The 12730-nt window shown below is 44.6% G+C and overlaps 1 protein-coding gene across 7 annotated transcripts in view; it reads left to right on the plus strand.

The window, feature by feature from the left end:
• Positions 1-1294: 1294 nt before the first annotated feature.
• stag2b (stromal antigen 2b) overlaps positions 1295-12730 on the plus strand; it is a 246641-nt gene continuing 235205 nt past the window's right edge. For 3 of the 7 annotated variants that reach the window (XM_038774990.1, XM_038774989.1, XM_038774991.1), the window contains exon 1: positions 2718-2871. The gene's annotated coding sequence lies outside the window, so the exon portion shown is untranslated. Of the gene's footprint in view, positions 1568-2717; positions 2872-12730 lie in introns of those variants that run through there. The other 4 variants (XM_038774985.1, XM_038774992.1, XM_038774984.1 and 1 more) reach the window with 2 other exon arrangements.

The raw sequence follows: 12730 nt of genomic DNA on the forward strand, positions 1-12730 counted from the left end.
CATTATCGAGACTTAGCGGGTACTGGGAGGGATTCGCGGGGATCATGTCCCGGGTGCTAAAAACAAGGGTGGCGATGGGTCCAGGGTTGGTCATTTTGGCGGTTTCGGAAGACCCGGGAGTCCAGGGTGAGAAAGAGGCCGATGTTTTGGCCTTTGCTTCACTGATAGCCCGAATATTATTGGCATGGAGGGACTCAAAGCTCCTGAAGACTGAGTTGTGGCTTTCGGACATGTCAAGTTTTCTGGGTATGGAAATTAAGGGAGAGGAGCGGGCTTGATCAGTATGTTACGATTGAAGTATGTTTGCACATTTTTGCCTTTTTTTGCTTTCTTTCTGTTGATGTCTGTAACTGTTTACAATGCGGAAAAACTACCTCAATAAAATTGTTTGCTTAAAAAAAGTCTTACAACACCAGGTTAAACTCGAACAGGTTTATTTGGAATCACTAACTTTCGGAACATTGCTCCTTCATCACTCACCTGATGAAGGAGCTACCCTCCGAAAGCTAATGATAATTTAAATAAACCTATTGGACTTTAACCTGGTGTTGTAAGACTCCTCCCTGTGCCCATCCCAGTCCAACGCCGGGCATATCCACATCAACAATAAACAGAAAAGGTTGGGAATACTGCACGTAATGCAGAGAGAAAAACAGGTCTTTCGTAAATAACTGGAAGAAGTTGGGAAATGTCGCAATCTTCAGACGTCATGTCACAGCAGCGTGTGTGGTTGTGTTAATTCCCAGCAGGAGATTGATATCCCATGGCACCTTTTTAATAATTCCACTCTCACTGATGCGTTGAACCGTTTACCACGGATGGGTTTGGGCTTTGCAACGGAGCATTATCACATTGTTTAATAGGCGCATTGCTGGATCCCGTACTTGTGACAAAACTGCGTCCCAAGCTGACACAATAAGGAAAACACGTTGAGCAACACTGACACCATTACGAGGTTGCTTCTGTTTTTTTTGCACCACTTCCGGGATGGCAGCCTGCTTCCGGGTCTCCCAGTTGTTTTGTTGCCCAGCGCGTGATGCCGAGGAGGAATTGAGCGCTGGGCGGACAGGAGCAGCAGCAGCAACCTCCCACCGGCAGAGGGGGTGGGTGGGGGAGGACCGTTTGTGACACGGGCGGGCTGCCGATTGGCTTGGGGGGGGGGGGGGGGGGGGGGGGGTTGAGCAGAGAACACGCGGCGCCCGTCGCCGGGCCGACAGGAGGAGCCGGCGAGCCGGAAGGCCCGGCGCTGCCCGATAGAGGGCGCAGCGCCTGCCTACTCTCCCCCCTCCCTTCCCCCCCCACTCCACTTGCCCTTTGTCCGCCAGATGGCAGCTTCACCTTCAGTCGGAGTGAGCGCAACGACATAAACGGCCGTTTGCCTGAAAGGACAGGGAGAGGAAAAAAAATAAATAAAAAAAAACAGTCGAAAAAGATCCAAGCACTTTATCCGGCGAGAGACAGAGCGGGGTAGGAAAAAAAAATCAACGTAGCTAAATATCGAGAAGGGAGGGAGAGAGAGAGAGAAACCGGAATACAACAGTTGTGGGGAGAGAGAGAGAAAAAAAAGGTAAGGAAGAGATATTTGTTTCTCTGGGGAGGGGAGGGAATAGATAAAGAATGTTCTGGAAGTGTGGGTCGGTGTGTGTGAGCCGGGGCCTGTGTTTTTGTGGAGAGAGGTTCGAGCAAAATGGAGGCCGCAGGACCGGGGTTTGTTTTTTTAAAGAATCGCAATTCGGGCCTAGTTAGAAAGATCGAGAGAGAGAGAGTGTGAGAGAAAGGAGAGAGGGGGAGAGGAGATCAGAAAAAAACACAACCCCCGCTGATTAAACTGCTCCAACCTCCCTCCGTCCCAACTCGCGGCTCCCACCCACCCAATCGACCGAGAGGAGAAACTCCTTCACCCCCCCCCCCCCCCCCCCCCCTTCCCCACAAACACAAACAAAATGTCCAAGTCGCCTTTCCAGCTGCAAAACAACATTCGGCGACATCGCGGCAGAAAAGACGGGAGACTTTTTGGCGCCACTTTGTTTGGTTTTATTTTATTTTCCGCCCTCACCTCTTTTTTTTTTCTTACCCCCCCCCCCCCTTCCCCGGCCAAAAAAAAATCCTCCCCCCCCCCCCCCCCCCCCCCACCTGTGGGTTGTTTTCTTTTTTTTTATTTACAAAAAAAAACCCCGGCCTTTAAGTGCCGACGACGATGTTTTTTTTTGCAGGGTTCGGAGGGAGGGGGGGAAATACGTTTTTTTTTTGCTAAAATCACTTCCTTATCGGAAATGGAGAACATTTCGAGATGTGCTTTTTTTTTAAATTTCGTTTTAATGTGTGTATATTTAAAAAAAAAAACAACAGCGAGCTTCCCCGTTCGTTTTATTCACGGGGTCCAGCCGAAGTCGCGCCTCCCCACTCCTTCGACGTTTTTTTCCCCGGTGTTTCAGTCGAGTTTTATTCCGTGTTCGGAAAAGGTTTAAATAATCCTCTTAGCGAGTAGGAATGGCTGTAGTCATGTCCGGGTCCATGTGACAGTGTTGTAAACACTCCTCGCCCATGGATGGTGGGTGGGGGAAGGCATTATTCCCCCAAGAGAGTTTACGGGGCTTCGTTTCGTTTCTGATCACCTTTTCCGACACAAGTCGTTCCACGGCACTTTTTTTTTGTGTGTGGAAATTAAACGCAAACTCCCGCAGGTTTGCCACCTCCCCCCGAAAAAATTCACAGTAAACAGATCCTCATAAATCACCCTGCAATTTCTTAGCCACACCCTGTTTGTGCCTAATCTGGTACATTTCGTGGGAAGTCCTTGTAACTCGGCTCCTTCTTCTCGTTAACCGCCGACTTGTCCTTATTTCTTTTGTAAAGTAGAGATGTTTGAACGTAAGTCCACGAATATAAATTGCCTGATTTTCTTTGTGCTGTTTTTGTTCCAAGCTTCGGAATAAAACTGCTGACGTTCGCATGGAGCTTTGACTTGTACACTTTTAAATCTTATCTGGTATTTGCTGAGATACTTTAAAATGATAGGAGTAAGCTCCTGATCCAAGTAAATTGTTTTTGCAACTTCGACTTTAGTCGCCGTGTGCGTTTTCATCCTGGCGTTCACTATTCCACAATTTATTCAAAAACAAATACGTGGCTGCTTGGTATTTAGTGGATGTGCTTATTCTCGGTAGTGAAACTGGAGCCACCAGAGGTTTTAAACGCATTTAGTTGTACATTTTAGCTTGCAAATAAGCTTCCTGTTGACGACAGAGCTATACTCGTTACAGGTTTACAACTGAAATATCCTCATAGGGAACTAAGTAGTGGACCCCTGGCCTAGGTCAAAGCGCAAATTGTAGTAATATCGTGTAGCTGATGTAAATTCCAGCCTTTCCTGCTCAAGTTCAATGTGTGTAAACTAACATGCATCTAAGATTGCTTGTAACTTGTGTGTACAGTTTATAAAGATGGTTTTTCCGATATCAATAGAACAGTTGTTAATATAGTGGATTCCACTTTGTTGTGGACTGTGCTGGAATATAGTTAATTTTTTTCTGTGTTGTGGGGGAATACATAAGTAATGATTAACATTGACGGGCTGCACCTCCAGTATCTTTTTCAAACATGTCTCGTGTTTGACTGTTGCTTTTGCATAAACCAAAGTTTTAAAAAAAACCAAACCATTATTTCAATTCCTAATATCGTTAAATAGAATCCAAAATGTAGTACGTATTGAGGTAAATCAATAAGAATATGTGATTCAGTTCAATTTTGCAATGATATAATAGAATATTGGATATTATCAAGAGGTCTAAGTCAGTGCTCATTCAAAATGACGTCAGCATATTACTCTGAAAGAAGCTGAACTCGCAGTTGAACAGGAAGTGGTACAAGTGAACCCTCGCTCTCGGATTAAATTTCTCAGCCAATGTCAGTTGCTGAACTGAAAATTAGATTCCATTGTCTGTCCTGCTATCACAATAATGTCAGTCTTCAGTAGAAAGAGGGCATAAATGATTAAATTAGAATGCATGCATGCAACAATGTGCATCTTGTTTGTCCTGACTCATGAAATGATTGGATGAGATTAGTTTAAGTTTTTTGTGGGTAAAACTTAAACAGTGATAACCAGAATGATCCTTGAATTGCAGTATTGGTAGTAACATTTTTTTGGGAAAATTTCCATAATGTTGTTTAAAAGTTTGGATTTGTTTTTTTAATGCACAGTTGACAGGAGAAGCAGGCTTCAATTCCTTGAAATGAAAATGTAATCATTCTGTGCACTAGAACTTGGTTATGCACCTATGTATTTTTTAAAACCATGGCAACACTTGGAAGTCTGCATCGGAATCACAGCAATAGAAGAACAACTTGTATCTTAGATGGTGATTTTGACGTTGGACTGGACACTGTGAAGGTTTGAAGAAGAGTTGCATGAGAAAACCGATAACATGGTCAAAATCAATTTTGCGAAGGCTTTTAGAATTGGAGAGGCACATCTGGCTCTATGGTGCAGCGGATAGGGTGTTGGATTTTGTCAGTGTCCCGTGAAGCATTCAAAGTTTGCAAAAAAGTGGAGTGTCTTAGGATTTTATTCATAAAGACCAGTTGGGTGAAAGCACCACCACACTTTTGGAGCAGGAAATAGATGTACAGTAAACAAATATTGAAAGAATTGAGGGTTTAAGCTTCTTGTGTAGAGATGGAGAAAGTAACATGCATTGGCTGGAGCAAGGTCATGATGTGGGGTTAAGGGGGTGGATACTTAGTAAATGCATTCGAATCCTTGCATGTCTTTTGCGAAGTATCACTTGATTTGTGAGGGCTGTATTGTTTTTGTTAAATTCACTGTGAATTTGGTTGCCATACTTTAACTGGCTTGCCAACCCTGTTGCATGTTCGTTTTTTTCCAAACTCAATTAAGATTTGTTCAGTTCTGTTGGCATCCCACTGGTGTCGACAATGTGGGCATCTTGTTAAAGCTCTTTTATATCTCCATGTGAATGATTGTGTTCTCTGGCTTCTTGCCAAATTGTTTTAATGATTTGCGATATATCTGGTCAACTGGTCTCGGTCTGCAAATGTATGTTTATTTAACATTGGTTAGAATTATTTGTGTACACATCCACTATTCCTCAGAATCTGTTTAAATGATTAATATGGATTTGCTCTAAAATAATCACAGATCTAAATTTAACTTTAACTGTAACATGTGAACTGATGAGAGCAGCTTAATTTAGATTTGGTCTGAACGTGATGTACCCTCCTCCAGGATCTTTATAATGTGGGAAGATGTTGACCTAATTGTTGGAAGTCTTGTGATGTAATTATCATGACAACTTTTGTTTTTTTTTAAAAACAGTTTTCATTGTGATAGCTTTGCAGAAATTTACCGTTGTGAAGGAAGTGTGTATTAATGTTTTGTTATTGATCAACATTACAGTGTCCACATTCATCTCCATTTATCTTCAGCTAGTGTGGATTATTGCTATTGCTAATACATTGAGAGGCAGAAATGTGAGCCTTTTTGTTTCTTGTTACTGACAAGAGGATTGATGTTTTCAAAATTATTTTCCCAATTTTCGACAGCTCTGGTAGCGACAAGCAAATAACGTAAGGCAAACAACCAGTTATATTTGAGAAAGCTTTTGTAGGCCCTCGCCTCTCGCTTGAGACCAAATAACTCTCTCAAGCAGCACCTATTACCAGCTGGTGGTATTATCTGCAGTATTATTTATGTGGAGACCATCTGATAATGATGCTCTGCTAAAAAAGCACCGTTGTATATGACATGGTTATACCGTGTCGTACATTGTCTAAACGTAGTATGATGCACTGCTTTTCCCTCTTGCTTTGTCTGCCCTCCTCTCAAACTGAAAGCATAGTGGGTGGCACCGTAGCACCGTTGCTTCACAGTGCCAGGGCCCCAGGTTCCATTTGCGGCTTGCGTCACTGTCTGTGCGGAGTCTGCACGTTCTCCCAGTGTCTGCCTGGGTTTCCTCCTGGTGCTCCGGTTTCCTCCCACAAGTCCCGAAAGACGCGCTACTGTATTAGGTGAATTGGACATTCTGAATTCTCCCTCAGTGTACCTGAACAGGCACTGGAGTGTGGCGGCTAGGGGATTTTCACAGTAGCTTCATCGCAGTATTAATGTAAGTCTATTTGTGATACTAAAGATTATTATTATATTATGGCTAAAGGGGGGGGGGGGGGGGGGGGGGGGGACAGTATGCCTTCTTGCGCCTACTCTACCATTCCTATTGGTCATGGCTGATTTGTATGGTAACCCCATTTCCACAATTCTTTAAGACCCTTACATTATTTCAAAACTGAGCTTAATAGAATTTTCTTCAGTTCGCCTAATGAGGGAGAGAGTTCCTGGTTTCCATTGCCTTGGATAGACGAAGTGCTTCCCAACTTCACTTAATCAATTTAGCTCTAATTTCAAGATGAACTGCTGTGATGCTGGAAATCTGAAACAAAAACAGAAAATGCTGGAAATGTTCAGGTCTGGCAGCACCTGTGGAGTGGGAAATATTTCACATCTGTGGCTTTTCATCAACTGGAAAAATTTGTAAAGGCTTATAGCAAGTATAGAATGATGGGCAAAGGGTGGTTCAGCAGGGAGGAAAGAACATGAGGAAATGCCTATGATACGATAGAGTTGAAGGCAGGAGTAATTTAACTGACAAAATGAATGATGGTGTCCGAAAAAAGAGCACTTGTCATGATCTGAAATTGTTGAACTAGATGTTGAGCCCATAAGGCTGTAAAGTGTCTAATTGAAAGATGAGGTGGATGCACCTCAAGATCCATTCGAATGAAACTGGCTGACCTTTTCCCCTCTCGGCTCCAGAGGCATTGACACCAACTGTAACACATTTGCCTGGGCTGAGGTTGGTTAACTCAGAACAGAATTCATGCCTGGGCCTACTCTTTTGGGCTTTGTTATGCAATGCTGACAAGGTATCATTGGAGCCATCGTCTGCCTAACGCTGCACAGTTGGAACTGATTCACTTGTTTAGTGTATGCAGAATTGTCAAGATAGTAACTCGGGTTATTTTTAGGATCTGATTAGGATGTCAGCACTCGCTATGGGTATTTGGAGAAGCTCTGGTGATTCAGTGTGGATTCATACATGAATAAGCAAGTGTGAAGAGTGTTGTGGTGTATGCTTTAGCTGAGGAGGAGTTCAGTTGCTGAGTTTCAATGTAAGGTACAGATTGTAGTTTTGAGTATGAAATGTCATGTTGAAAGAATGAGAATGGACTAATTTTCCGAACACATTGTCACAACCCCTCCTCCCACCCTCAAATACATTTAATTTGTTGCACAAAGACTAACTGATATTTGCTGAAGATGAAATTCAACTTATTTTCCCATATGATGGTGATTTTGAAGTCGAGGAAGGAAAATGTTACAAGATTGAGTTGGACCATTCATGAGCGAAAAGGAGCAGCAAGCTATGAATCTTCAGGTGTAACTGGACTGTAGAGAAGTAGGAAAGTTTAGATATAGGAACAATAATAACTTTTTTATTTAAATATCGCTGTTAATCTAATAAAATGTCCGAAGGCACTGCACAGGAGAATTATAAGGCAAAGTATGGCACTAAATCTCGTATGCAAATATTAGGTCAGATGAACAAAAACCGGGTGGAAGAGGTAAGTTTTAAGGAGTGTCTAAATGAGGAAAGCAAGGCAGACAGGTGTGGCATCGAATTCCAGACATTAGGCCAAGGTAACTGAAGTCCCAATTGTAGCCCAGCGAGCACAGGATGATCAGAGAAGAAGACTTGCAAGTTAAGATCTTTGCAGCAGAGTTTCGATGGATTTGATGTTTTTTGGAGAGTATATAGTATGGGCTATCAACCAGGACTGTGTTAGAACAGGCAAGTCTAGAAGTATCAAAGCCATGAATGAGGGTTTCAGCAGCACATAAGCTAAGATGGGTGTAGTTGAGCCATGTTAATTTAGATCACTGACCTTCGTGCTAATGTGAGTGGTCGGAAGAGTTTCTCTAGGCCAACAAAGTTTAAACTATTGCCAGAATGAGATATGGAATCTGTCTTGAGGGAACAGAGTTCGGAGTTAAAATTCTGCTTTGTCTTTTCTCTATTAAATTTAAGAACATTTCTTATCATTTGCTACTGGATGTTTGATAATTTAGCAACAGCACAGAGTTGAGAGATGTGGTAGTGAGGTAGAGCTGGTTGTCATCTGTGCACATGTAAAAACTAATATGATGCTTCATATGGTCAGCATGTTGATGAATAATAAGTTGGGGCCAAGGATAGTCCCTTCGGGATCACTGGAGTTAAGGAGAGGGTGCAGAGAGACAGACCATTTCATATGCTCTGATTATAATTATGTAGATAAGAATGGAATCAGGTGATCCAGCTGAACGACAGTAGAGAGATGTTAGAGGAGGAAGATGTGGTTAACTGTGTCAAAAGCTGCAGTTCGTCTTCAGCAGTGTGGCACTCCAATTCTTGCTCTTGGAAGCGTCAGCCTTAAGTTTTGTGCTCAGGTCCGAGATTGGGGCTTGAACCCACAACCGTATAACTCGGTAAGAGTTCTAGCAATTGAGTGACAGTCACACAGGCTTACTTTTAATTTGGCATGGTAGCACAATGGTTAGCACTGTTCCTTTAGAGCGCCAGGGTCCCAGATTCCTGGCTTGGGTCACTCTGTGCGGAGTCTGCACGTTCTCCCCGTGTCTGCATGGGTTTCCTCCAGGCACTCCAGTTTCCTCCCACAAGTCCCGAAAGACACGCTGTTGGGTAATTTGGACATTCTGAATTCTCCCTCTGTGCACCCGAACAGGTGCCGGAATTTGGCGACTCGAGGATTTCACAGTAACTTCATTGCGGTGTTAATGTAAGCCTACCTGTGGCAATAAGATTATTATTATTATTACTACTACATATAAAACGGGGGTGGCATGTGGCGCAGTGGTTAGCACTGGGCCTGTGGCGCTGGGGACCTGGGTTCGAATCCCGGGTCACTGTCCGTGTACATTCTCCCCATGTCTGTGTGGGTTTTACCCCCACAACTCGAAGATGTGCAGGTTAGGTGGATTGACCATGCTAAATTGCCCCTTAATTGGAAAAAAAAATTCGGTACTCTAAATTTAAAAAAAAATTACGATTATAAAAGTAACTTTTTGTTTTCACAGTAGAAAATTTGAAAGTGGTGTGGATTTCCTGTGCTTTGTACGAACTTTATATGTCTTTTGTCTGTTAAGTTACGTTGAAATTAATTGAATTCTCTCATCCCTGAAAATTTACTCATGGTCTTGTGTGTTTACATTTGCAGTCCTCCGTTATCATTAGCATTCATATTTGAATGTTGATTATGAAAACCCTCCTGGATCAATTGCATGGGATGAAACTCAACTCTGCTGATTTTTTTGTTCTTTCACCAATATCCATGCATGTGATTTTTTTTTTGAGCAAAAGATGCTGCATGACAGTTGAGTGTTCTTGAATTTTAATAACTTGGCTTGGAACCATACGAGTCAATTCTAACTATTATGTCTCAACTAGAATCAACTCACAGTACATAAGACCATTCAAGTCTGAACAGTTTAGTGAGACTAAATGCAGTTCTGTTACCCACTCAACAGTTTGATGTACTGTTTTATCTTTCTCTCCCCCTCATCCAGCCCCATCTCTTTGTGGTAGACTAGTATAATTTATTCTGTGGTAAACTTTTGTACTTGCAGGAATCCCAATAGTGTATTGTTCAATACGTTAGCCCAGAAAGTGAACATTAGTAGGCTACTGAGATAAGACCATAGGAGCAGAATTGGGCCACTTAGCCAATTGAGTCTGCTCCGCCTTTCAATCACGGCTGAGATTTTTCATATCCCCATTCTCCCCATAACCCTGGATCCCCTTATTAATTAAGAATCTATCTATCTCTGTCTGAAAGACACTCCGTAGGAACATCACAGCCAAGATGGATTCTGTCTTGAGCAATGTCCATACATTTCCATCATGGATAGCAATGGTATGTGAGCCCTGCATGATTTTTGTTCTATTGATACTGTGTTAGCTTCGGGAAATAGGTTTGTGAGAAAATCCATGATGGATTTCAATGAAATCAATGAATGTAGCTGATTGAATGGAAATTTATTTTGGAACTTTAAGGGTCTGTGTTATGGTATTCTTTCATGGGATTTAAGCGTTACTGGTAAGGCCAGTATTTGTTTACCACCCCGAATTGCCCTTCAAGATGGTGGTGAGGTGTATTCTTGAACCACTGTATTCCATTTGGTGTCTGTACACCGATGATGGTGTTAGAAATTAATTCCAGGTTTTTAAAAATATGTGTTTTGCTGAAGGCTTTTTATATCAGAAGAACAACACATTGACCCAAAAACTGGAAAATACCAATAAAAATATTAAAATAAATCACATTAACCCAACAAACAAACTGCAGATCTCCAAACCCCCCTGATGCCAACATCCCACCGTTTTAACCCCCCCCGTATCCAAATATTGATGCACCCTCACCACCATCGTCCTCGGCAGCTCCCCCACCTGCGGCCTCCTGTGTGCCCAATCTACCTTTTTTTTTAATAAACAATTTCATTGAGGTAGTTTTTGTCTTTATAAACAGTTACAGACATCATCAGAAAGAAAACAAAAAAGGCAAAAATGTGCAAACATCAACGTACTTTCAATACTTCCATCGTAACATATTGCACAAGCCCGCTCCTCTCCCACCGGTACTACCCGCCATATTTTCCCCTCTACTCTACCCCCCCCCCCCCCCCCCCACCCCACCCCCTGCTGACGCTCACTCTCCCGCAAAGAAGTCAATAAATGGTTGCCACCTCCGGGCGAACCCCTGCACAGATCCCCTCAAGGCGAACTTAATTTTTTCCATACCCAGGAAACTCGACATGTCCGCAAGCCACCACTCAGTCATCGGGGGCTTTGAGTCCCTCCACGCCAATAGTATTCGTCGCTGGGCTATCAGGGAAGCAAAGGCCAAAACATTGGCCTCTTTCTCCCCCTTGACCCCCGGGTCTTCCGAAACCCCAGAAATTGCCACCCCTGGACTCATCACCACCCTTGTTTTTAGCACCCGGGACATGACCCCCGCAAAACCCTCCCAGTACCCCCTCAGCTTAGGGCATGCCCAAAACATGTGAACGTGGTTCGCTGGTCCTCCCGCGCACCTAGCGCATTTGTCCTCTATCCCGAAGAATTTGCTCATCCGAGCCACCGTCATATGGGCCCGGTGAACGACCTTAAATTGAATCAGCCCGAGCCTAGCACATGTCGCTGTCGAATTTACCCTAATCAGGGCCTCTGCCCACAGCCCATCCTCCATTTCCCCGCCTAGCTCCTCCTCCCATTTAAGTTTCAGTTCCTCTGTCTGGGACCCTTCCTCCCTCATGAGCACCGTATAAATACCCGAGACTCTACCCTCCCCTTCTTCCATCCTAGAGACTATTCTGTCTACGATCCCCATTGGCGGGAGGCGTGGGAAAGATGGGACCTGTCGACGAACAAAGTCCCGCAACTGTAGGTATCTAAAGTCATTTCCCCTTACCAACCCAAATTTCTCCTCCAAGCTCCTCAAACTCGCAAAGCTCCCTTCCAGGAACATATCACCCACCCTTCCCCCGCCCGCCCGCCGCCATACTTGGAACCCCCCCATCCATACTCCCGGGGGCAAACCGATGGTTGTCGCAGATTGGCGCCCAGACAGACGCCCCCATCTCCCCTACATGCCTCCTCCACTGGCCCTATATCCGCAGGGTCGCCACCACTACCGGGCTGGTGGTGTACTTGGCCAGCGGTAGAGGAGCCGTGACCAGGGCTGCCAAGCTGGAGCCCCTGCACGAAGCCGCCTCCACCCGCTCCCAGATAAACCCCGTACCCACCATCCACTTCCTTATCATAGCGATATTAGCCGCCCAGTAATAGTTAATCAGACTCGGCAATGCCAGCCCTCCCTCGCTGCGGCTCCTGTCAAGCATCGCCTTCTTCACCCGCGGGGATTTTCCCGCCCAGACAAAGCTCATGATCATCCCATTAACTCTCTTGAAGAAGGATTGTGGGATAAAGATCGGGAGGCACTGAAAAATAAACAGAAATTGAGGGAGGATTGTCATCTTTACAGTCTGCACCCTCCCTGCCAATGACAGCGGGAGTGCATCCCATCTCCGAAACTCTCCCTTCATTTGCTCCACCACCCTGGCCAAATTTAACTTGTGCAGCCTGCCCCAGTCTCGTGCCACCTGGATTCCCAAATACCGGAAATTTTCCTCAACCAGCCTAAACGGTAGCCCTCTCAATCTGTTCTCCTGGCTCCTTGCCTGGACCACAAACATTTCACTCTTGACTGTATTTAATTTGTATCCTGAGAATTGGCCGAACTTCCTCAGCATTCCCAGTATACTTCCCATCCGGCCACTGGGTCCGACACGTACAGGAGCAGGTCGTCTGCATAAAGAGAGACCCTATGTTCAACCCCGCCCCTCACCATCCCCTTCCATCCCTCTGCGGCTAACAGCGCAATCGCCAGCGGCTCTGTGGCCAGCGCAAACAGCAGCGGGGAGAGCGGGCAGCCCTGTCTGGTCCCTCGGTACAACCTAAAGTACTCCGACACTTCTCTGTTGGTCCTGACGCTGGCCCTCGGGGCCTGATATAATAATTTGATCCAATCCCTCCCCGAACCCAAACCGTCCGAGCACCTCCCATAGATAGTCCCACTCCACCCGGTCAAAGGCCTT

This window comes from Scyliorhinus canicula, chromosome 17 (assembly GCF_902713615.1).
Source record: "Scyliorhinus canicula chromosome 17, sScyCan1.1, whole genome shotgun sequence".
Classification (NCBI taxonomy): Eukaryota; Metazoa; Chordata; class Chondrichthyes; order Carcharhiniformes; family Scyliorhinidae; genus Scyliorhinus; species Scyliorhinus canicula.